Source organism: Capra hircus, chromosome 1, assembly GCF_001704415.2.
Source record: "Capra hircus breed San Clemente chromosome 1, ASM170441v1, whole genome shotgun sequence".
Lineage (NCBI taxonomy): Eukaryota > Metazoa > Chordata > Mammalia > Artiodactyla > Bovidae > Capra > Capra hircus.
In genome coordinates, this window is record NC_030808.1 from 8,461,029 (window position 1) to 8,484,337 (window position 23,309).

Below are 23,309 nucleotides of genomic sequence, written 5' to 3' on the forward strand. Positions count from 1 at the left end.
TTAATGGAATATTACTTTTAAAAATGGGTTCAAACAACACAAACTTTAGACTCCATTTCTACTGGCACGATCCATTAGTCACATCTCACTGCTTAGTACTTTGTGCGTGTGTGTGCATGTAAGTCACTTCAGTCGTGTCCGACTCTTTGCAAACCTAGGGACCATAACCCACCAGGCTTCTCTTTCCATGGGATTCTCCAGCAAGAATACTGGAGTGGGTTGCCGTGCCCTCCTCTAGGGGATCTTCCTGACCCAGGGATCAAACCTACATCTCTTATGTCTCCTGCATCAGCAGGCGGGTTCTTTACCACCAGCACCACCCGGGAAGTCCCAGTACTTCATTCCTCAAGTAATTAAAATCTACTCACTATTTGCTCATCTCAATTCATTTAGGAACCCATCATCCCAAACAAAATTTATCTCAGCTTATGAGTTTCTCCATGAGAGAGCTCTGTATTCTGCCTATGTCTGTATTCTAGACAGGTAGTTATACAGTGCAGGGTTCCTGTTCTGAAATTTAAATCATCAGAATATACAGGTTTTCTAAAAATGACCCAAACCACTTGAAGGGGAAACAGTAGCCAAGAGCGTGGGGGTGGAAACGGCAAAGATGTTGCTGGTTTGCAGAAATATCAAGACCATCTGCTATGTCAACAACGTTTCTGCCACAGTCAAAACCAGCTGGTAAGAATAAAGGCTGGGCAGGATGGCAGACCCCAGGATGAGAGAAGTTGGCCCTCCTGACAGGGGAAAGCTTGGTTCAGAAGGAGTTTGACGGTTAGGGGAGGCAGCCAGCGGGAAGCTGCAGGCCCCAACAAGGTCTGCGTTTGCAAACAAAGCATAGCTCATACTACACTGAGGAGGGCCACTCTGTTTTGGACTAGTCTCAAGAATGCCTTAGTCATACATACGGCATTTATAGAAGTGAGGCGCCAAGTCACTCACTGGAACACCTCGTCCACACCTTAACTGGAGACGTTATGGAGCATCAGTAAACGTGCTTCTCTACTCTTCTTGCAGTTGTCCTGGGAGAATACAAGAAAGCAGGAAAAGCAGGCTGGCCATTGTAGGGCGAAAGGTTGTTTTAGGATTATTTTGAGCCATGATGCATTTGCCTATAGGAAGAAGTAGCAGTTCAGGTGACTCACTAGGGGAAGTGAAGAATCCTCTTCATGAAAACATTCCCTAAACTATGGTCTGCACAGAAAACATTCTTATCATCATTTATTTCCTCCTGGTCCCAAATATCCATCCACTTGTCGTCAGAAGCTTGTGATTCGGGTTTAATCTAATGGCTTCATAAAGAATGCCAATCATCATTTCAAGGTAGACAGAATGTGATGCGATAGAAGTTAAGACAAACATCTGCATTAGATCAGGTGTATTATTGGCGATAATGGTTGGTGATTTAGGATCTGATAAAGTGGAAAAGATGCAATTCATATGTACTTTGGTTTTGACTCTGTAGAATGCTAGAATTGTTATGATCTTGCCATTTATGGGTCTTTTATATTAAAATAGTAGTTACCCTTATCTTCTTTCAAATCTGGATAAAGATAATAATTACGAATATACCGTAGAGACTTTACGTGTGTGTGTGTTCACAAACACTCCTCTGGCTTTCAATCTAATTATTGACCAGAGCTGTTTTGTTGTATTGTCCTATGTCAATGATTTCTCAAGAAAATTAAGCAAGTGATAATCTCCGTTTAGTACATTTTAGATAATCTCCTAAAAACTGAAATGGCCTTTCCTATGTAAACACACAATGGCCTACCTTCCCAATTTGAGTTTATTTATACAGGGAATTCTCAGAATCACCACACCAGCCAGTCCCTAAAAAGCTCCCTCAAATAATCTATATGATCACTTTTACTGCAGGCCACATTTACTGTAGTCCAAATGTGACTCTTGCAAAGATATTTTTTTCATGGCAGTTCATAAATATTCTATTTCCCTTTTAGCTAGACTTGTCACTAACAAAGCATTTACAGTCAACATTTGCAAGGTGGCTATCAAAACTGAATTTTGTTCCTCTGTACTAAAGACATTTATGTACTTATAAAAAAACAACTACTCAGATTCATTAAGTACCGCTATAAATCTTTCTCCTGAAATGATGATTCTGCTGTCTTCAAGTCTCTGCGGCAGCACAGTGCTCACTTTGCTACAGGAAGACTTTAGCCTGCAGGTAGACTGCTACTGAGATGGCACCGCCTGGTAGATAGAGTGTGAAAAGAATCCACCCACCTCATTCTGCCCCGAGGTCCCAGGCAACCTTGAGCAAGTCATTTGGGCTTTTCTCTGCATTTCAGAGTTTCTTTTCACAATGATGGAAAAACCTTCACATCTTCTCTCTTTGCAGGGACCATTCTAACATGGCCTTCATTTCTGCCCATTATATACATTTTTATTACTGTTTTCCTGTTTAAAATCCGTTATGATATGACCATCCAACATTCCTGGGTAACTATGTGATTATATCAGAGAATCAACTACACCCCCCAGGGAGTGCTAGTGGTAAAGAACCTGCCTGCCAATGCACGAGACACAGGAGACAGGGATCGATCCCTGGGTCGGGAAGATCCCCTGGAGGAGGGCGTGCAACTGACTGCAGTATTCCTGCCTGAAGAATCCCATGGACAGAGAAGCCTGGCAGGCTACAGTTAATGGGGTCACAAAGCGCTGGACACGACTGAAGTGACTTAGCATGCATGCATGCCCTCCTCCAGGGGATCTTCCCAACCCAGAGGTCAAAACAGTGTCTCTTATGTCTCCTGCATTGGCAGGCAGATTCTGGGCCAATGATTCTCCTGGGAAACCCAAAATGTTATGTTTCAGTTTCAGTTCAATTGCTCAGTCGTGTCTGACTCTTTGCGACCCCATGGACTGCAGTACGCCTGTCCATAACCGACTGCTAGAGTTTGCTCAAACTCGTGTCCATTAAGTTGGTATTGCCATCCAACCATCTCACCCTCTGTCATCCCCTTCTCCTCCTGCCTTCAATCTTTACCAGCATCAGGGTCTTTTCCAATGAGTCAGCTCTTTGCCTCAGGTACCAAGTATTGGAGTTTTAGCTTCAGTCCTTCCAGTGAACACCCAGGACTGATTTCCTTTAGGATGGACTGGTTGGATCTCTTTGCAGTCCAAGGGACTCTCAAGAGTCTTCTCCAACACCGCAGTTCCAAAGCATCAATTCTTCAGCACTCAGCTTTCTTTATAGTTCAACTCTCACATCCATACATAACTATTGGAAAAACCATAGCTTTGACTAGACAGACCTTTGTTAATGTCTCTGCTTTTTTAATGTGCTGTCTAGGTTGGTCATAGCTTTTCTTTCAAGGAGCAAGTGTCTTTTAATTTGATGGCTGCAGTCACCATCTGCAGTGATTTTGGAGCCCCCAAATTAATTCTGTCACTGTTTCCATTGTTTCTCCATCTATTTGCCATGAAGTGATGGGACTGAATGCCATGATCTTCGTTTTCTGAATGTTGAGTTTTAAGCCAACTTGTTCACTCTCCTCTTCCACTTTCATCAAGAGGCTCTTTAGTTCTTTGCTTTCTGCCATAAGGGTGGTGTTATCTGCGTAATCTAAGGTTATTGATATTTCTCCTGGCAATCTTGATTCCAGCTTGTGCTTCATCCAGTCCAGTGTTTCTCATGATGGACTCTGCATATAAGTTAAATAAGCAGGATGACAATATACAGCCTTGACATACCCCTTTCCCGATTCAGAACCAGTCTGATGTTCCATGTTCAGTTCTAACTGTTGCTTCTTGATCTGCATACAGATTTCTCAGGGGCGTGCTCCCATGGAAATGTCATGTACCACAAACTATATTCTCTTCATGGACTTCTTTTTTTCATATCTGCTCCATGCCCTTTCCCCAGTCTTTGATACAGTCCAACTTTGTTTTTAATATTTCAAAGTTCCTAAACAAGAGAGAGGGCTACCTATTGCTGAGTTCTAGCGTATGGGAGATGATTTATTCATTTAGCAAGCATGCAATCCATAACAGAGTTGAAGGACTGTTGGACAAATACAAGACAAAGGAGAGTTTCAGTGAGACAAATTTTGGTTCATCATCAGTGCTTTTCTTCCCAGGGAGACTTGCTTACATGTGAGATGTGTAGGATACAGAGCACTGCATTGCTAGAAGAAGGCTATGTGCTGAAAAGGAAAGGTATTCTGGGTACAAATACAAGCTGCATACAGCTACCCTAGATGCACAGGCTGAGCCAGCAGAATTACTGGCTTCTCCAATGCAATTGTCAGAACAGGAATGACTGAATCAAGAGGTGATACCAGTGGGCCCTGTTCAGCTATTGGGAAGGAGGTTCCCGGGCTATGATGTGAGGTCAGATTTCAAGGTTTCAGAACATCAGCCCATCCTCAGCAGCACCCCAAGCAGTGGCTAGAGAACCTCACCGCCACCATTGCCCTAACTTTCAGTAAAACGGAGGACTTCCCCAGTGGCCCTAGGTAAGGAATCTACCTGCCAATGCAGGAGATGCAAGAGGTGCAGGTTCAATCCCTGGGTCAGGAAGATACCCTGGAGTAGGAAATGGCAACACATTCCAGTATTCTTTCCTGGAAAATTCCATGGACAGAGGATGGGCTACAGTCCAGTTTGACTCAGTTCAGTCACTCAATCATGTCCGACTCTTTATAACCCCGTGGACTGCAGCATGCCAGGCTTCCCTGTCCATCACCAACTCCTGGAGCTTGCTCAAACTTATGTCCATCGAGTCAGTGATGCCATCCAACCATCTCATCCTCTGTCGTCCCCTTCTCCTCCCGCCTTCAATCTTTCCCAGCATCAGGGTTTTTTCCAGTGAGTCAGTTCTTTGCATCAGGTGTCCAAAATATTGGAGCTTCAGCTTCAGCATCAGTCTTTGCAATGAATATTTAGGACTGGTTTCCTTTAGGATGGACTAGTTGGATCTTCTTGCAATCCAAGGGACTCTCAGAGTCTTCTCCAACACCACAGTTCAAAAGCATCAGTTCTTTGGTGCTCAGCTTTCTTTATGGTCCAACTCTCACATCCATACATGACTACTGGGCAAACCATAGCTTGGACTAGACGGACCTTTGTTGGCAAAGTAATGTCTCTGCTTTTGAATATGCTATCTAGGTTGGTCATAACTTTCCTACCAAGGAGCAAGCATCTTTTGATTTCATGGCTGCAGTCACCATCTGCAGTGACCATCTGCAGTGATTCAGTCCATGGGGGTCACAAAAAGTCGGACATGACTGAGCACGCACAAGATCTGTAAAAAAGGTGCCTAGCAATGAAGATAGTATTTGCCCTAACATAGCTGGGTTTTGGTCCTATCCTAGGTTTAGAAAGAAACTGAGATTCTGGGCAGAATAACCATGCAGACTACTGAGAAAATAAAAAGAAGTAAGAAGCGGAGCCTAACATCCAGCGGGTGACCTTGCACACACAGTCAGGTCATGTTATTTTCCTACTGAACATCAACAATTTCACAGAATACCAATTTCAGACAAAGTTACTCTGAGACCAAGATAAGTGAGACAAAACAAGCCTACTTCATAATCTTGTCTAAGCACAGATATAATTGAGGTTACTCTATCACCCATAAAATACCAAACACCTTCTTTCTTTGCCAAAATGAATGCCTGCCATTTCTTTACTATTCTGCCATCTCTATAGATAAGATTTCTTGATAACTGATTATAAAATTCTCCCTGCTTTTTGACAGCGTCCAATCTAGAGTGAACTCTTGCTTTCTTAGATCCTCCTTCAGATGACTCAAAGCCCAGATCCTCTAAGAGGACCTTCCTAATGCCCTCTTACAGAGACAGCCCATGGTTTCCCATGGGGGGGGGTGTTCCCCCTCACTGAAACAAGTAAAAAACCCAACTTGTCCAATGACAGCTGTGCTCCTGGAGGTCTCTGGCTGGAGGGATTGACACTGCAAATTTGGATTAAAGACAGAAGCCCAATTCTAAGGAATCAGCAAACATTTAGAGGAGGCTGCTGCTGCTGCTGCTGCTGCTGCTAAGTCACTTCAGTCATGTCCAACTCTGTGTGACCCCATAGACGGCAGCCCACCAGGCCCGCCCCCCATCCCTGGGATTCTCCAGGCAAGAACACTGGAGTGGGTTGCCATTTCTTCCTCCAATGCATGAAAGTGAAAAGTGAAGTGAAGTCGCTCTTCGCGACCCCATGGACTGCAGCCCACCAGGCCCCTCCATCCATGGGATTTTCCAGGCGAGTACTGGAGTGTGGACATTATTAAAGCTGTAACACGTTTGGAGTTACACAAGCAGCTGAGGTTGGCCTCAGGGCCCTGGATCTTGGAACTCGTTCTCACCACAAGTGAATTCCAAACCACTCCAGAAAGTAGAGCTGGTGTCACAGTCCTGGCTGGAAGTGGGCTCTTTAGGGTAACAAGAAAAACTACTTGGATCTGCGGTAAGGAGTTCTGGAAAGAAGCAGAGAGGGAAGGAAGAGGCACTTAATGAGCTGAGCTGTGTTTGTAATACTTGAAAAGCTGTGAAATGTTATAGGCCAGGGCCATTATAATCAGAACTGTCAAATCCATCAACCATCCAGGGATACATTGAAGAAAAGCAAAGATAACGATAATTCGGTTGCTAGAATCTAGGAAAATCTTTTTTAAAAAGTGTAGCTATGAGGCCATTTATACCACATCCTTTTAACTTAGTTTGTGCTGCCTTTCTTTCACTCTGTCTCTTTCACACACACACACACACACACACACACACACACACACACACACACACACACATGCACCTCGTTATCAATGTATCTTTATTTTTTTCCATTTTCAAGCCTTTTAAACTTATGCCCAAGGCTAAATGTTCTAACTTGTTTTATTCTCTGCTTAAAGCAGTAGCTCTTGACTTTGGTGGCTATACATTAAAATCCCCTGGGAAGCGTAAAAAAAAAAAAAAACAACTTGTGTCCAAGACATACTGATTCAGTTAGAATTCAGTTAGAATTTCTGGAATAAAACTCTGATATAAGTGTGGTGTTCTGTTTTGTTGTCTTTTTCCTTATGGACAGTGAAAGTGAAGTCACTCAGTCGCGTCTGACTCTTTGTGACCCCATGGACTGTAGCCCACCAGGCTCCTCCATCCATGGGATTTTCCAGGCAAGAATACTGGAGTGGGTTGCCATTTCCTTCTCCAGGAGATCTTCCCAACCCAGGGACTGAACCTGGGTCTCCCACATTTTAGGCAGATGCTTTACCATCTGAGCCAGCAGGGAAGTACTATGGACAAGCGACTCCAATGTGCCAAGATTGAGACCTAGTTTTGAGTTTCTGGTTGACGGTTTCTGCCGTAGTTTGCTAAAAGTCTCATTTTTTAATTGGTGAGTTTCTTTCCAATGAATACACTATATCTTCAGCCGTATTCCTCTAGCACAACTGTTCTTGACCTGCCTAGATCCCACCTATGCGGTTAAATTGAGAGTGTAGGCTCGGGCTTGCAAATCTATGCTGGAGACATTAAAAATGTGGGTTCAATCCTTGGATTGGTAAGATCCCCTGGAGGTGGGCATGGCAACCTACTCCAGTATTCTTGCCTGGAGAATCCCATGGACAGAAGAGCCTGGTGGGCTACAGTCCATAAAGTCGCAAAGAGTCCGATACGACTGAAGCGACTTCGTACTCAGGCATGCAGGACAGGCTCAGTCACCTGTTTTGATTCTGAAGAATCATGGAAATTTGACAGCCACGGAACTTGCATCAGTTGCACGGGTGAAGAGGGGATATTTAAAATGAGTTCACATGAACCACTCAGAGTAGGCAATGGCAGTTGTGCTGGACAGTGGGGGGCGGGGGGAGGTCTGTGGGAAGAGGGTCAAAGAGATCTCCAAATGTGCCAGATATCATCTTAATTGCTGGATGAAGTTGGGGCACAAGGGATCCTAAGAAGGGGTCTGGGCAGTAAAAGGCCACTTATGGAAACTGCAAGTGTGAACATCTATCGGTAAAGAGGTATTTTCATGCCTCTGGGGCAGGCTTTCCTGTGAGGACCACCAGAACATCAGCCTCCATGAGCTGCAGCTAGACCAGCACCCATCCCTCTTGTGTAGTAATATCATATGCTTAACAGATTCCTGATGAATGAATAAATGAACTTTATCTAATGCAGGAAGTCCTTTCATTCTTTCTTACAATCCTTAAAAATATTTTTTTTTCTTTTAGACCATAGCCACCATCTTAGTGTCTTTATAATTATAACTGAGTGAGTGAGTGAAGTCGCTCAGTCATGTCCAACTCTTTGCAACCCCATGGACTGTAGCCTATCAGGCTCCTCCCTCCATGGGATTCTCCAGGCAAGAGTACTGGAGTGGGTTGCCATTCCCTTCTCCCGGGGATTGCCATTCCCTTCTCCAGGGGAATCTTCCCGACCCAGGGATCAAACCCGGGTCTCCTGCATTCCAGGCAGATGCTTTAACCTCTGAGCCACCAGGGAAGCCCTGTAAAGACCATGAAAAATTTCATTATTGCCTTTTTCAATATTGAGCATAGTGTGCTCTAAGCATGGTTTGGGTATTATGAGGGGCTTCCCAGGTGGCGACAGCAGTAAATGCAGGAGACCTAAGAGATGCAGGTTTGATCCCTGGGTCGAGAAGATCCCCTGGAGAAGGGAATGGCAACCCACTGCAGTACTCTTGCCTGGAAAATCCCATGGACAGAGGAGCTTGGTGGGCTACAGTCCAGGGGGCTGCAAAGAGCTAGACAGGACTGAGAGACACAGCACAAAGTGTAAGATGAGATTTCTGAATTCCAGGTGCTTATGGATACCAGGTTGTACTCTGGGGACATTTCATCCATGATCCTACCAGGTCCTATGGAATCATCACCTAGAGGGAGTATCTACAATGACAGCGTCTTAGGTCCCATGTCTGGCTGGTGGGTAAGGACACTAGGAGCATGTAGGTTTTTCTTTTACCCTATTCCTTATAAATAACTTCTATTCATCAACACAAGAGATGAAATTCCTCGATCTATATAAGCTATATGTTGCTTGATATACATTGTTTTAAGAGACACTTCTTGATCCAATTACTTAAAATAACAATGGAAGCCACAGTCAAAATATTCAACCATTCTAACTCCAGAAGGTCATTAGTTTATGTTATTTTTCACATCTCCCTCTTGAAGAATATTAAACCAAAGCCACCAGGCAAAAGGTAAAAAATCAAAAATAACTAAATTTTATTCTATAGACAGAGTTCATAGCATGTATTTATATAATGAACATACATCATTTTAGCATTTTAGAAGTCTTAAAGTGGTTTATTGATTCTAAAAATGTCCTAACTTCAAACAAATTTTAATAGTACTTTATTTGATTTGGTTTAAATATATGACATCTCCACAATGATTCATATGACACACACATTTTAATCAATTTTGAGAACTAACAATGATTATGATCATACTTGTTACTATGAGATATCCACCCAAAGATGCTCTCATTGGCATACAGTGTCCAAACCAAGTGTGATCCTTGACTAGGACCCTAACTTTAAGGATCACTTTCCTGGTCTTTCTACAAACAGTGGCTCCATAGATAGAATGATTTTGGTGCAAGGCATTTTCTCTTTATCTTGGAGTGTTTCTTTGCTATAGTGGCATTAAAATTATTTTACAATAACTTACTATTCAGTACAGATCCATGAAGATAAATACTGGCCTGTCCTATCAATGAGCAAAATAAATTAGTTTTCTACTGCATAAGAATAGTGTGTTTTCATGTTGGTGTCAGGAAATACACTGAATGACAATAATTTAATCATACCACTACAATGTATTCTTGTATGAAGCTCTTATCATTCAGGGACTTAACTTGATGGTTGGCATTCTTTATGATAAACCTCTGCATAATACTAGGTTTTGCTCCAATTATTTGAATACCCAATGGAAGCCTGATATTCTATTAAGGTCAATTTTCTGAAAATTAGCTGTGAGTTAAAATTTGTTTAATGTATTCTATCTTTGTATCTCTTTGGCTTTCAGTTTTGTGACCACACGTTTCCACAGGACACAGCTGTATGAATTTGCAGCTGGAATGAATTTGCAACTGGGATAATACATAAGCAGGAAAATATGCAGAGAATTCATATGAAGAGATAAAGCTTTGAAGGAAAGGCCCAGCTAGCGCTGAAGCAGTTGAAGTTGAAAAATCATACTCACAGAGGAAGAACTGACTCCATGCAGGAGAAAAGCCTTTATATGTAAATAGGATGTAAATAGTATGGAGAGTAAACTCAAGCCCATTCCTGGCCAGCTCCACTGTTGAAAGGATGTGAACTGAGGAAGTAGGATGGAATGAGGCACAGGGACTTCTCTGCAATGCTATCAACAAAAGTGAGTATACATGTGCTTGTCTTCAAGGAAGTGGTGGAGCAACTGCTGATCTTCTGCAGAGGTTTGTCCATGTTTTATAAAGATTAGATGTGATGGTATATTCGGGAAAAAAAAAAATCCCCTCAACATGGATAGGGAAAAGTTCAATAGTCTGCAGAAAATGTTACAATCTGCTTAGAAGTCCTTTTATTACCCATCTACTATCTTCAAATATGTATAACTTCTTTCTTTTAAAGATTTATATATGTATCTTCAAACTCCCCTGTTATGCTAATCTCACTGAGCTATGAAATTATGATTCTCAGCAAGATCATCAGAATTCACTGCAGCATCCCTGCCAAGATCAATACTCTCTTTCACCTGCCATTGACCAGAAGGCTTTCACCCACATGGCTGTGTGAAGCTCTGTCAATTTAATTACCCTCATTTTACTGTCATCTCTTCCAAATTACAGAGACTTCTCTGCTATCCTTTAAAACACTTCTTATTGTATATGTGTTTAGTCACTCAGTTGTGCCCAACTCTTTGTGACCTCATGGACTGTAGCCCTCCAGGCTCCTCTGTCCATGGGGATTCTTCAGGCAAAAATACTGGAGTGGGTTGCCATGCCCTCCTCCAGGGGATCTTTCCAACCCAGGGATTGAATCTCCCACATTGCAGGTGGATTCTTTACCATCTGAGCCACCAGGGAAGCCCATTATTGTATATTATGGTCAACCATTTAGGTGTCTGTTTCCCAACTAAACAACAAGTTCTTCAAGCGCAAATATCAGGTCTTATTTATAACAAAAAGAATCTTGCCAAGGGCCAAACACCTACAATAAGTTGAATAACTAATTCTTAAGTGGAAAAGCTATTAATATATGAAGTTATTTAATTTTGTGTGCATGCTAATGAAAAAAAAACCTGACTATTTAGTTCTACCTTCAAGAAAGTAAGTAAATAGGATAAAATTCTATTTTAGAAATTTTTAAGAGACCAACAACCAAAAATATTTCATTGCATAAACAGAGATGCAATCACAAACATGTGAATCAGTCCTCTAAAAGGGGCTTTGGAAGCCAGGCTTTGACATTATTGGCTAAACTTCATTGCCACCAAGAATAGCACAAGAGATCAAAAGGTGCCAAAAAAGCACAATGTGTAATTCATTTTTGATTCACTATTCTTAAAGTCAAAACGTTTCTCTTCTAGTTTACCAAACAGATATGTATGCTACATACATATGGTACACACACACACACACACACACACACACACACACACACACACACACATATATATACTTTCCTAAATCCAAGTCTAGCCTTCACATTAATTACAAAAATTAAACCCAACTATCCCAAGTGACTTTGGGAAGAAAAATAATTGACTACATTGGTGAAAAAACTCACCATTTTAATAGCCAACTGAATCTGGTCAATTTGTTAAGAACCAGTGATCAATTATAGGCATATCTTGGAAATATTGGAGGTTCTATTCCAGACCACCTCGATAAAGCAAATATAGCAAGAAAGCCAGTCACACAGATTTTTTCTTTGCTTTCATAGCACATATAACTCTGTGTGTGTGTGTGTGCGCGTGCGTGCGTGTGTATGCGTGCACGCTCAATAGCACAGTCATTTCAGACTCTTTGCAACCCCATGGACTGCAACCTGCCAGACTCTTCTGTCCATGGGATTTCTCAGGCAAGAATACTGGCGTGGGTTGCCATGCCCTCCTCAAGGGGATCTTCCCCACCCAGGGAATGAACCCACATCTCTTGAGTCTCCTGTGACACTGCAGGATTCTTGACTGCTGAGTCACCAGGGAAGCCTTGTTTACACTATACTGGAGTCCCCTATAGCATAATGTCTAAAAAATGTACATACCTTAATTTTAAAATATTTTATTGCTAAAAAATGCTAACCATTATCTGACCACCAGCCAGTCATCACCTTTTTGCTGGTGAAGGGTTCTGCCTCCATGTTGATGGTTGTTGACTGAGCAGGGTGGAGGTTGCTTAAGTTTGGAGTGGTTGTGGCCATTTTTAAAAATAAGACAAATTTGCTGCATTGATGACTCTTCAGGAACAATATCTCTGTAACATGCAATGCTGTTTGGCAGCATTTTATACACAGAACTTCTTTCAAAATTGAACTAAATCTCTTCAAACCCTGCTGTTACCTTATCAGTCACATTATCTAATTGTCTAAATCGTTTGTTGTCATTTCAATGAACCAGCAGTAGTTTCCATCTCAAGAAACCATTTTTTTATAAGAAACAACTCTTCATCCGTTAAGGTTTATTTTGAGATTGCAGCAATTCAGTCACATTTTCCAGTTCTACTGCGAATTCTAGTTCTCTTGCTATTTCCACCACATCTGCAGTTACTTCCTCCACCAAAGTCTTGAACCCCTCAAAGTCATCCACGAGGGGGAAATCAACTTCTTCCAAACTCCTCATATTGTTGATATTTTGACCTCTTCGCATGAATCACAAAATGTTCTTAATGAAATCTAGAATAGCAAATCCTTCCCAGAAGATTTTAAATTAATTTTTCCCAGATTCACCAAAGGAATCAGTATCTATGGCAACTATAGCCTTATGAGGAGAAGGCAATGGCAACCCACTCCAGTACTCTTGCCTGGCAAATCCCATGGACTGAGGAGCCTGATAGGCTGCAGTCCATGGGGTCGCTAGGAGTCGGACAAGACTGAGCGACTTCACTTTCACTTTTCACTTTCATGCACTGGAGAAGGAAATGGCAAGCCACTGCAGTGTTCTTGCCTGGAGAATCCCAGGGACGGGGAGCCTGATGGGCTGCTGTCTCTGGGGTCGCACAGAGTCGGACACAACTGAAGCGACTTAGCAGCAGCAGCATAGCCTTATGAAACATAGTTCCATTTTTTATTAGTGACATATAATTGATGTTCAATATTATGCTACTTTCAAATGTATTATGTACTGATTTGACATTTGCATACATTATGAAATGATTATCACAATAAGTCTAGTAAACATGTTACCATGCAGAATTATTGCAATATATACATTCCTTATGTTGTATGCTGCTGCTGCTGCTGCTGCTAAGTCGCTTCAGTCATGTCCGACTCTGTGCGACCCCATAGATGGCAGCCCACCAGGCTCCCCCGTCCCTGGGATTCTCCAGGCAAGAACACTGGAGTGGGTTGCCATTTCCTTCTCCAATGCGTGAAAGTGAAAAGTGAAAGTAAAGTCGCTCAGTCGTGCCCGACTCTTAGTGACCCCATGGACTGCAGCCTACCAGGCTCCTCCAATATTATACCTCAATTACTTATTTATTTCATAACTGAAGATTTGTACCATTCACTTATCTTATCTCCCCACCCCCTTCCTCTGTCAACTACTTGTTTGATTTTGTATCTATGAGTCTGTTTTCATTTTGGTTTTCATTTTGGTTTGTAGATTCCACATATAAGTGAGATCATATATGACATTTGTCTGATATTTCATTTAACATAATAGCTTCTAGATCCATCCATATTATCTAAAAAGGTAAGATTTCACTTTCGGCTTAATAATATTCCACTTATTGGTTGTCCAATAATATATATATCACATCTTTATCCATTATATATGTATATATATTACATCTTTCTCCATTCATATCACGAGGATGGCATATCTTTCTGTTTGTTTGTGTAGCTTGTATGAACTCTCTTTAACTGTTTGGTAGAATTCTCTGTAAAGGCATTTGGTCCTTGACTTCTGTTGATGGGAGTTTGGGGTTTTATTACAAATTTGACTTCACTTCTACTGATTGGTCTGTTCAAATTGTCTGTTTCTTCTGACTAAGTCTTGGTCAGTCAGTCAGTTCAGTTCAGTCGCTCAGTCGTGTCTGACTCTTTGTGACCTCGTGAATCACAGCATGCCAGGCCTCCCTGTCCATCAGCAACTCCCAGAGTTCACCCAAACTCATGTGCATCAGGTCGGTGATGCCATCCAACAATCACATTCTCTGTCTTCCCCTTCTCCTCCTGCCCTCAATCCCTCCCAGCATCAGGGTCTTTTCCAATGAGTCAACTCTTCTCATGAGGTGGCCAAAGTATTGGAGTTTCAGCCTCAGCATCATTCCTTTCAATGAACACCCAGGACCGATCTCCTTCAGGATGGACTGGTTGGATCTCCTTGCAGTCCAAGGGACTCACAAGAGTCTTATCCAGCACCATAGTTCAAAAGCATCAATTCTTCGGCACTCAGCTTTCTTCATAGTCCAACTCTCACATCCATACATGACCACTGGAAAAACCATGGGCTTGACTAGACAGTCTTGGTAAGCTGTATGTTTCTAAAAATTTGTCCATTTCTTCTAGGTTGTCCAATTTGTAGGCATATAATGGCTTGCAGTAATCTCTTATGATCCTTCACATCTCTGTGGTGCTGACTGTAATTTTTTTTGTTTCTGATTTATTTCTTTGGTCCCTCCTTTTTTTCTTGATGAACCTGCCTAAAAGTTTATCATTTTGTTTAGCTTTCAAAGAAACTCGTTGTATTTTCATTGATCTTTTCTATTATTTTTTCAGTCTCCCCTTCATTTATTTCTAGTCAGGGCTGTTATTTCCTTCCTCCTACTAATTTTAGGCTGTTATTTTTTTTCTAGTTCCTTTAGGTGTAAAGGTCTCTTGCATTGCAGGTGAATTCTTCACCATCTGAACCACCAGGGAACAAATCTGAAGTGAGTCTCATAGGACAGCATATTTATGGATTTTTTTTTTTTCTATACCATCATTCTATGTCTTCTGATTTGGGCATTTAGTCTACTTACATTAAAATAATTAATGATTATTAATTGCTAACATGTTGTTAATTGTTTCCTGATTGTGTAGTTCTTTTGTTTTCTTTTTTCCTCTTCTTTTGTTCTCTTCCCTTGTGATTTGATGATTTTATTTAGTGTCACATTCGTACAATTTTCTCTTTCTATTTGATAGATCTAGTACAGATTTTTTGATCTGAGGTTAGCATAAGTTTCATATATAGCAGTCTATGTGTATAGCAGTCTATTTTATGTTGAAAATCACTTAAGTTTGAGCACATTCTAAAAACACTACATTTTTCTCCCCCCAACATTTTGTTTTTGATGTCATATTTTATATCTTTTTATTTGTGTATTACTTAATTAATTATTTTAAACATATATTATTTTACTACTTTTGACGTTTAACTTTCATACTAGCTTTAAAGTGGCTGACCTTTTACCTTTACCATGTGTTAACTTTTACCAGTGAGATTTTTTTCTTTCAAAATATTGTTTCTAGTTATATCTTTTTCTTTTCCATTAAAAGAAATTCCTTTAATATTTCTTGCATGAACAGTTTAGTAGTGATGAACTCCTTTAGTTTTCGCTTGTCTGAGAAACATTTTATTTTTCCTTCAGTTTGAAATGATAACCTTGCTGTGTATTCTTGGCTGTAAGTTTTTTTCCTTTTAACACTTTGAGTGTATTGAGTCGATCTTTTCTGTCCTGTACACTTTTTGCTGAAAAATTAGCTAATAGTTTTATAAAGGTTCCCTTGTACACAGTTATCTCTTTTCCTCTTATCTTTTAAGATTCTCTCTTTAACAACAACAAAAAAAACTTTTGACATTTTAATTATGTGTGTTGATGTGAATATTTTGGAGTTCATGTTGTCTGCAACTCTGGACTTCCTGGACTTCTACGTCTGTTTTCTTCACCAAGTTAGAAGAGTTTTCAGCCACTATTTCTTCAAATAGATTTTCCGTCCTTTTCTCTCTCTCTTCTCCTTCTGAGACTCCTATAATGAAAATGTTAGTATGCGTAATTTACCAGAGGTCTTTTAAAGTACACTTTTTTTTTTTTCTTATTGCTCTTCCATTTAGGTGATTTCTACTACCCTGTCTTCCAACATGCTGATCTGTTCTTCTGCATCCTCTAATCTCCTGTAGATGACCTCCAGTGTGTTTCTCATTTCAATTATTGTATTCTTCAGTTCTGATTGATTTTTCCCCCCACCTCTTTGTTGAAGTTCTCACTGAGTATGTTTTTTCTTCTCCTGAGTACAATGATCTTTATGACCATTACTTGGAACTCTTTGTCTGGTAAATTGCCTATCTCTGTTTTGTTTAGTTCTTTCTGGGGTTTTGTCTTGGCTTTTTGTTTAGAAGGTGTTCTCTGTCTTCTCATTTTGCCTGACACATTGTGTTTGTTTCATGTATTAGATATATCAGCTTCATCTCCCAGTGTTAAAAGAGTGGCCTTATGTAGAAGATGTTCTGTGGGGCCCAGGAGTGTAAACTCTAGGTCATGAGAGCTAGGTGCTCCAGGGGTATCCCCTGTGTGGGCTGTCATGCACCCTCCTGTTGTGTTTGGGTTCTGATTGCCATGGGCTTGCAGGTGTGAGGGCTTGGCCCCCAGAAGCAGAAGTAGCTTTGGGGAGGTACCAGTACGAGCGGGGGCTTCCCACCAGGTGCAGTAGTATGAAATGGGTGGAGCTTAATTTAATTAATAAATGGCATACTTAAGTTACAAATAGAAATATAAAGTACTCTTTATGAATATTACAATTTTAAAAGATACATGTATAAAATGTAACTGTTTATGGAGATGACCTAGTTAAATATATTCTCCTATAAGGTAGGCTCAGTCGTGTCCGACACGACTGAGCAACTTCACTTTCACTTTTCACTTTCATGCATTGGAGAAGGCAGTGGCAACCCACTCCAGTGTTCTTGCCTGGAGAATCCCAGGGACAGGGAAGCCTGGTGGGCTGCCATCTGTGGGGTTGCACAGAGTCGGACATGACTGAGGCAACTTAGCAGCAGCAGCAGCAAAGCCCAGCTAGATAATCTAAGAAGGACATATTCTAAAATGTTCATGTATATTTAATACAAAAATAAGCTTGACCAATGGAAAAAAACTGAAACCCAGAATATAACTATTCATAACCTAGAAGAAGGTCACTTCAGGCAGACAGATTTTATATAAAAGCAGATATTTTAAGACATATCATGAGACTTTGAAATACATTATAAGAGAAAATTAAATTCTTTTCCAGCGTTAAGGGTGTTCTCAGTCAGGTACAAGATAGCTTTCCCTATTTTCAAAGAATTACTAATATGTATGTGCATTTGGGTCCTCATGTAGAACTTTCATGTTGAATGTTTTTCCTCTTTTATAGTCCACTTAGCAAAACTTGAACTGGGGGTAGTTCCACCTCCTGACTTGTTTTTCTCTCCCATAGCTCTTGCTGGAATGAATCACTGAAGCAGTGGAAAGCTTCTGTCTTGGTATTTGGGCTCCTTCATATGATTATGACCAATTCCATTGCTTTTGGACTGATATTCTTGCTTCTCTTTTTTTAAAGGAATGAATATGTTCAATGCATTCTTTTGGTAGAGACTTTCCCTCCCCAGAACACTTCATTTCCAACAACTTTTCTGGGAGCTTGAGAATCCATAAGAAGTAGGCTTTCTTAGTAGCCTAATCACAGCCTGGAAAGAAATATACTAATGTTTTTACCATTCTTCATCAGTTTCACACATCAGTATACAGACTGATTTTTAGGATGAAAATCACCCCCCAAATGGAGTTGGAAATGGAGTTAGGAAAACAAGTAGGTTTCTCTTCACTCCCTAATGTCTTCACGGGTATGATCCAGCCAAATAAAAAAGAAGATGTAGAAGAAACAGTAAATTTCTCTTTATACTTAGCGAATACACCTGGTTTGAAACAATTCTAGTATTCACACTTTAGAATCTTTGTTAAAAATTAATAGCATTATATCTTGCCTTTACCAAGTACATTGTATTATTTCAACTTAATATCTTGATGGATTCTCTCTACAACCTACTGAAAAGACTAAGTGAAATATTTCTATTTATGTTTATAAATTAGAAGTTGAAACAACAATTTGAGTTCATTCAAGTTCTTATTAGAATAGAACTAGAATCTGAGCCATGTTCCTTGAAATATTTATTCTACACTGCAAAGATTCATTGTTATTGGGACAAATATTCAACTTATATTAACTTATCATCTTCAGAGAAAACCAAAGAATATGCAGTAGCTGTAAACAAAGAGTATTTTGAAAATATGCATGTTCATATACTTATTCTTCTGTGAGACCTTTAAAGTCTTGGAGATTCATTTTTCTCTTATGACATAAAACCCACCAAAAAGCCATACAGATGGTAAATATACATTTTTTGAAGATTGCACAAGGCTTCATGAAAATATTATCATACATAATAATTCAGTTCAGTTCAGTCGCTCAGTGTTGTCCGACTCTTTGCGACCATATGGACTGCAGCATGCCAGACCTCCCTGTCCATCACCAACTCCCGGAGTCCACCCAAACCCATGTCCATCAAGTTGGTGATGTCATCCAACAATCTCATCCTCTGTCGTCCCTTCTGCTCCTGCCCTCAACCTTTCCCAGCATCAGGGTCTTTTCAAATAAGACAGCTCTTTGCATCAGGTAGCCAAAGTATTGGAGTTTCAGCTTCAACATCAGTCCTTCCAATGAACACCCAGGACTGATCTCCTTTAGGATGGACTAGTTGGATCTCCTTGCAGTCCAAGGGACTCTCAAGAGTCTTCTCCAACACCACAGTTCAAAAGCATCAATTCTTCGGCACTCAGCTTTCTTCACAGTCCAACTCTCACATCATACATGACCACTAGAAAAACCATAGCCTTGACTAGACGGATCTTTGCTGGCAAAGTAATGTCTCTGCTTTTTAATATGCTGTCTAGGTTGGTCACAACTTTCCTTCCAAGGAGTAAGTGTCTTTTAATTTCATGGCTGCTATCACCATCTGCAGTGATTTTGGAGCCCAGAAAAATAAACTCAGCCATTGTTTCCACTGTTTCCTCATCTATTTGCCATGAAGTGATGGGACCAGATGCCATGATCTTTGTTTTCAGAATGTTGAGCTTTAAGCAAACTTTTTCACTCTCCTCTTTCATTTTCATCAAGAGGCTTTTGAGTTCCTCTTCACTGTCTGCCATAAGGGTGGTGTCATCTGCATATCTGAGGTTATTGATATTTCTCCCGGCAATCTTGATTCCAGCTTGTGCTTCTTCCAGTCCAGCGTTTCTCATGATGTACTCTGCATAGAAGTTAAATAAGCAGGGTGACAAAGTACAGCCTTGATGTATTCCTTTTCCTATTTGGAACCAGTCTGTCGTTCCATGTCCAGTTCTAACTATTGCTTCCTGACCTGCATACAGGTTTCTCAAGAGGCAGGTCAGGTGGTCTGGTATTCCCATCTCTTGAAGAATTTTCCACAGTTTATTGTGATCCACACAATCAAAGGCTTTGGCATAGTCAATAAAGCAGAAATAGATCTTTTTCTGGAACGCTCTTGCTTTTTCCATGATCCAGCAGATGTTGGCAATTTGATCTCTGGTTCCTCTGCCTTTTCTAAAACCAGCTTGAACATCTGGAAGTTCACGGTTCACGTACTGCTGAAGCCTGGCTTGGAGAATTTTAAGCATCACTTTACTAGCATGTGAGATGAGTGCAATTGTGCGGTAGTTTGAGCATTTTTTTGGCATTGTCTTTCTTTGGAATTGAGATGAAAACTGACCTTTTCCAGTCCTGTGGCCACTGCTGAGTTTTCCAAATTTGCTGGCATATTGAGTGCAGCACTTTCACAGCATCATCTTTCAGGATTTGAAAGAGCTCCACTGGAATTCCATCACCTCTACTAGCTTTGTTCATAATGATGCTTCCTAAGGCCCACTTGACTTCACATTCCAGGATGTCTGGCTCTAGGTGAGTGATCACACCATCGTGATTATCTGGGTTGTGAAAATCTTTTTTGTATAGTTCTTCTGTGTATTCTTGCCACCTCTTCTTAATATTTTCTGCTTCTGTTAGGTCCCTACCATTTCTGGCCTTTGTTGAGCCCATCTTTGCATGAAATGTTCCCTTGGTGTCTCTATTTTTCTTGAAGAGAACTCTAATCTTTCCCATTCTATTGTTTTCCTCTATATCTTTACATTGATCAATGAGGAAGGCTTTCTTATCTCTCCTTGCTATTCTTTGGAACTCTGCATTCAAATGGGTATATCTTTTCTTTTCTCCTTTCCTTTTCGCTTCCCTTCTTTTCACAGCTATTTGTAAGGCCTCCCCAGACAGCCATTTTGCTTGTTTGCATTTCTTTTTCTTGGGGATGGTCTTGATTCCTGTCCCCTGTACAATGTCATGAACCTCCGTGCATAGTTCATCAGGCACTCTGTCTGTCAGATATAGTCCTTTAAAATACACAACGCTTATTCAAGAGAAGAAATTCAGAGAAATGTATTACATTAAATCTAATGGTAAAGCTAATAGTAGAATTTGAATTAGAGGGAAATAAGGAAGAAAGAGGAAGGAGAGAAGGAGGATATCTAATCTACTGGACTTTTTCCAAATCCTACACGTAGAGAAAGTTGAATTCTGAATTCAACTCAGTCTGGAATGGGTGAACGGAAGATTATACTGGTTAAAAGCATTACATTGTGAATAGCAAAAAATGAAAAATTATTGCTGTTTAAGTAATTCATTTTCATCTCACAGGAAAAAAAATCCAAAAGGACATGGTCCGGGGCTAGTGTATTTGTTAAACAATGTTGTCAAGGAACTAAGCTCCTTCTGTATGTCAGCTCTGCCATCTTTAGCGTGTGGCTGGATTCTTCAGGGTCACAAAGTGATTTCTGGACCTACAATATCATTTGCACATTCCAAGGAGGAAGAGGATGGGGAAGAGAAGGCAAACTGCTTCTCTTAGCGGGACTTTCCTCTTTAGTTCATTGGTCCCCACTCTATCACCTGGTCACTTATAGCTGCAGGGGAAAGAGGGTGTGTAAGTATTCTTTGAGGTCTCTATGTACAGAAATGTAGGGAGAGAGCGAGTGTGTTGAGCACCCATAGTGTCTGCTACAGAAAACTAGACTTGAGGGTCTTCAAGGTCTTTCTAGAAGAAAAGAGCCTTAAAACAAATCCTGAAAAATAAATCCAGAATGCAGTGAGAGAAGGGAAGTCAAAACAGAGAAAAGAACAAATTGAAAATTCTGCAGGGTGAGTGTTATTTTTCATTCTGACATGGTAAAGCATTATAAGTGAAAATGTACCCCAGTGATTTTCAAAGGCAGGAAGTTTCTAACAACTCATCTGAGTGCATATTTTGTCCTTGATAAATAAATGGATGAATTGTAGCCTTGCTTCTACTTCTGCAAATGTCGATTGCTTATTGAATCTAAGACTTTTGCTATGGTATTCATGCTTGAAAGTAAATTCTTGGACTCCAGCTCACTACAGGGAAAGGTAAAAGCTTGACATTATGGTCACATTACTGATCACTAGAACGTAAGGCATTAGTTTTAGCATTTGAAGTCTAGGAAGAAATACATTATTTGCTTGTTTTACTCCCTGATGAAACATTTCTAGAAAATATTTTGCCACAAAATCTCCATTGCTTTCATCATGCTTCTTACTTTTAATCTCCTTTAAAATAAACAAAACAGTAATTTAATAATGTATCAAATAAAAAAGCGAGATTGAGATTCACTCATTTCACAGAAAAAAAATTACAGATTTTGATTCAAGTAATAATCAGAACAAGATGGAAAATTTTCTTAAGATGGAAAAAATAAGATAAAGAAATTCTGAGTGCATAATAAGATTTAGTTCTCAAAACGAAGAAAATACCAACCAGCTACATAATGTTCTCTATGTCAAGAAACTGTTGTCCCAGAAGACAGATTTTGAATGCTGAACAGGAAAATGTAATGATTAAATTCCATGCAGTGTGCATCTCTTGGGTCTCCACTTTGTGGCTACAAATTTTCATAGGCCCAGCGGAAAAAAGACATGAAACTCCATGGCCTCTGTCTTTACACGATTTATTATCTCATGAGGAAGGCAGATATAAACAACAAACATACAAACTGCAGAATACTATAATGGCTTTTCATGGAGGCACTGAAAGAATAAACATATTGTCTTTTACCTAGGGGAGATGAGAGAAGATCATAGAAAATTTGATGGCTCCAACCATCTGGCATTCTTGATATTTTCTAAGAGGGTAGGTTTTAAGCTTCCTCAGCACAAAAAGAAAGAGAGAGTGAGATAGACAGAGAAATGGAGGGAGGGAGGGAGGAAGGGAAAGTGGGAGGAAAGGAGGAAGGAAATGGTCACTATGTGAGGTTACGGTAACAGCTTGGTCATAGTGGTCATTTCACAGTGAATACATATATCAAAACATCAAGCTGTACTCCTTAAATATACACAGCTCCTGTATCTCAATGATACCACAGTTAAGGTGTAAACAATACTATGTTCTTAAGACCAACCTGTATGTTAGGATAGAGTTCCCTGCCCACATCAGTCTTACAGTTTAGTAGGGTAAAGTCAATTTATAGAAGAATGGGATCAAATAGAAAATGTAGAATAACTCTATGTAAAACAGGGAAACCTTTTGGTATACACAGTTGAGATCCAGTCTGGAGATTTACCACTGAACCAAAGGCTGAATGATGTTGATAATAACAGATACTTATTAAAGGTTTACTACTGTTACAAGTAATGAAAGTATCCATAACCACCAGTTACTGTGTAGAAAATTTGGTTTAGCACAAGGAAACTCTTTCCTCAAGGATATTTTTAGAGGCACTATAAAACAATTATATCACCTCACTTTTCTCTTCCACAGAGATTCTCAGGGAAAATTCCCTCTCTAAAGGGAAGATATGATTTTTGTCACCTTCCCACTGGGAATTCTCAGCATCCTTATTTGTATTTCACAAGATGTTTTAAGTTACCAGGTGGAAAAGTGTTGTGAAATTACTATTATTATTCAGCTTCTGTTTTCATCTGTACTTATTTCTCTGTTAAGTCCTATTCATGGTTTCTGTAAAACCCAATGACAAAATGTTACCTTGGGGTGTTGATGGGCCATTAAAAAT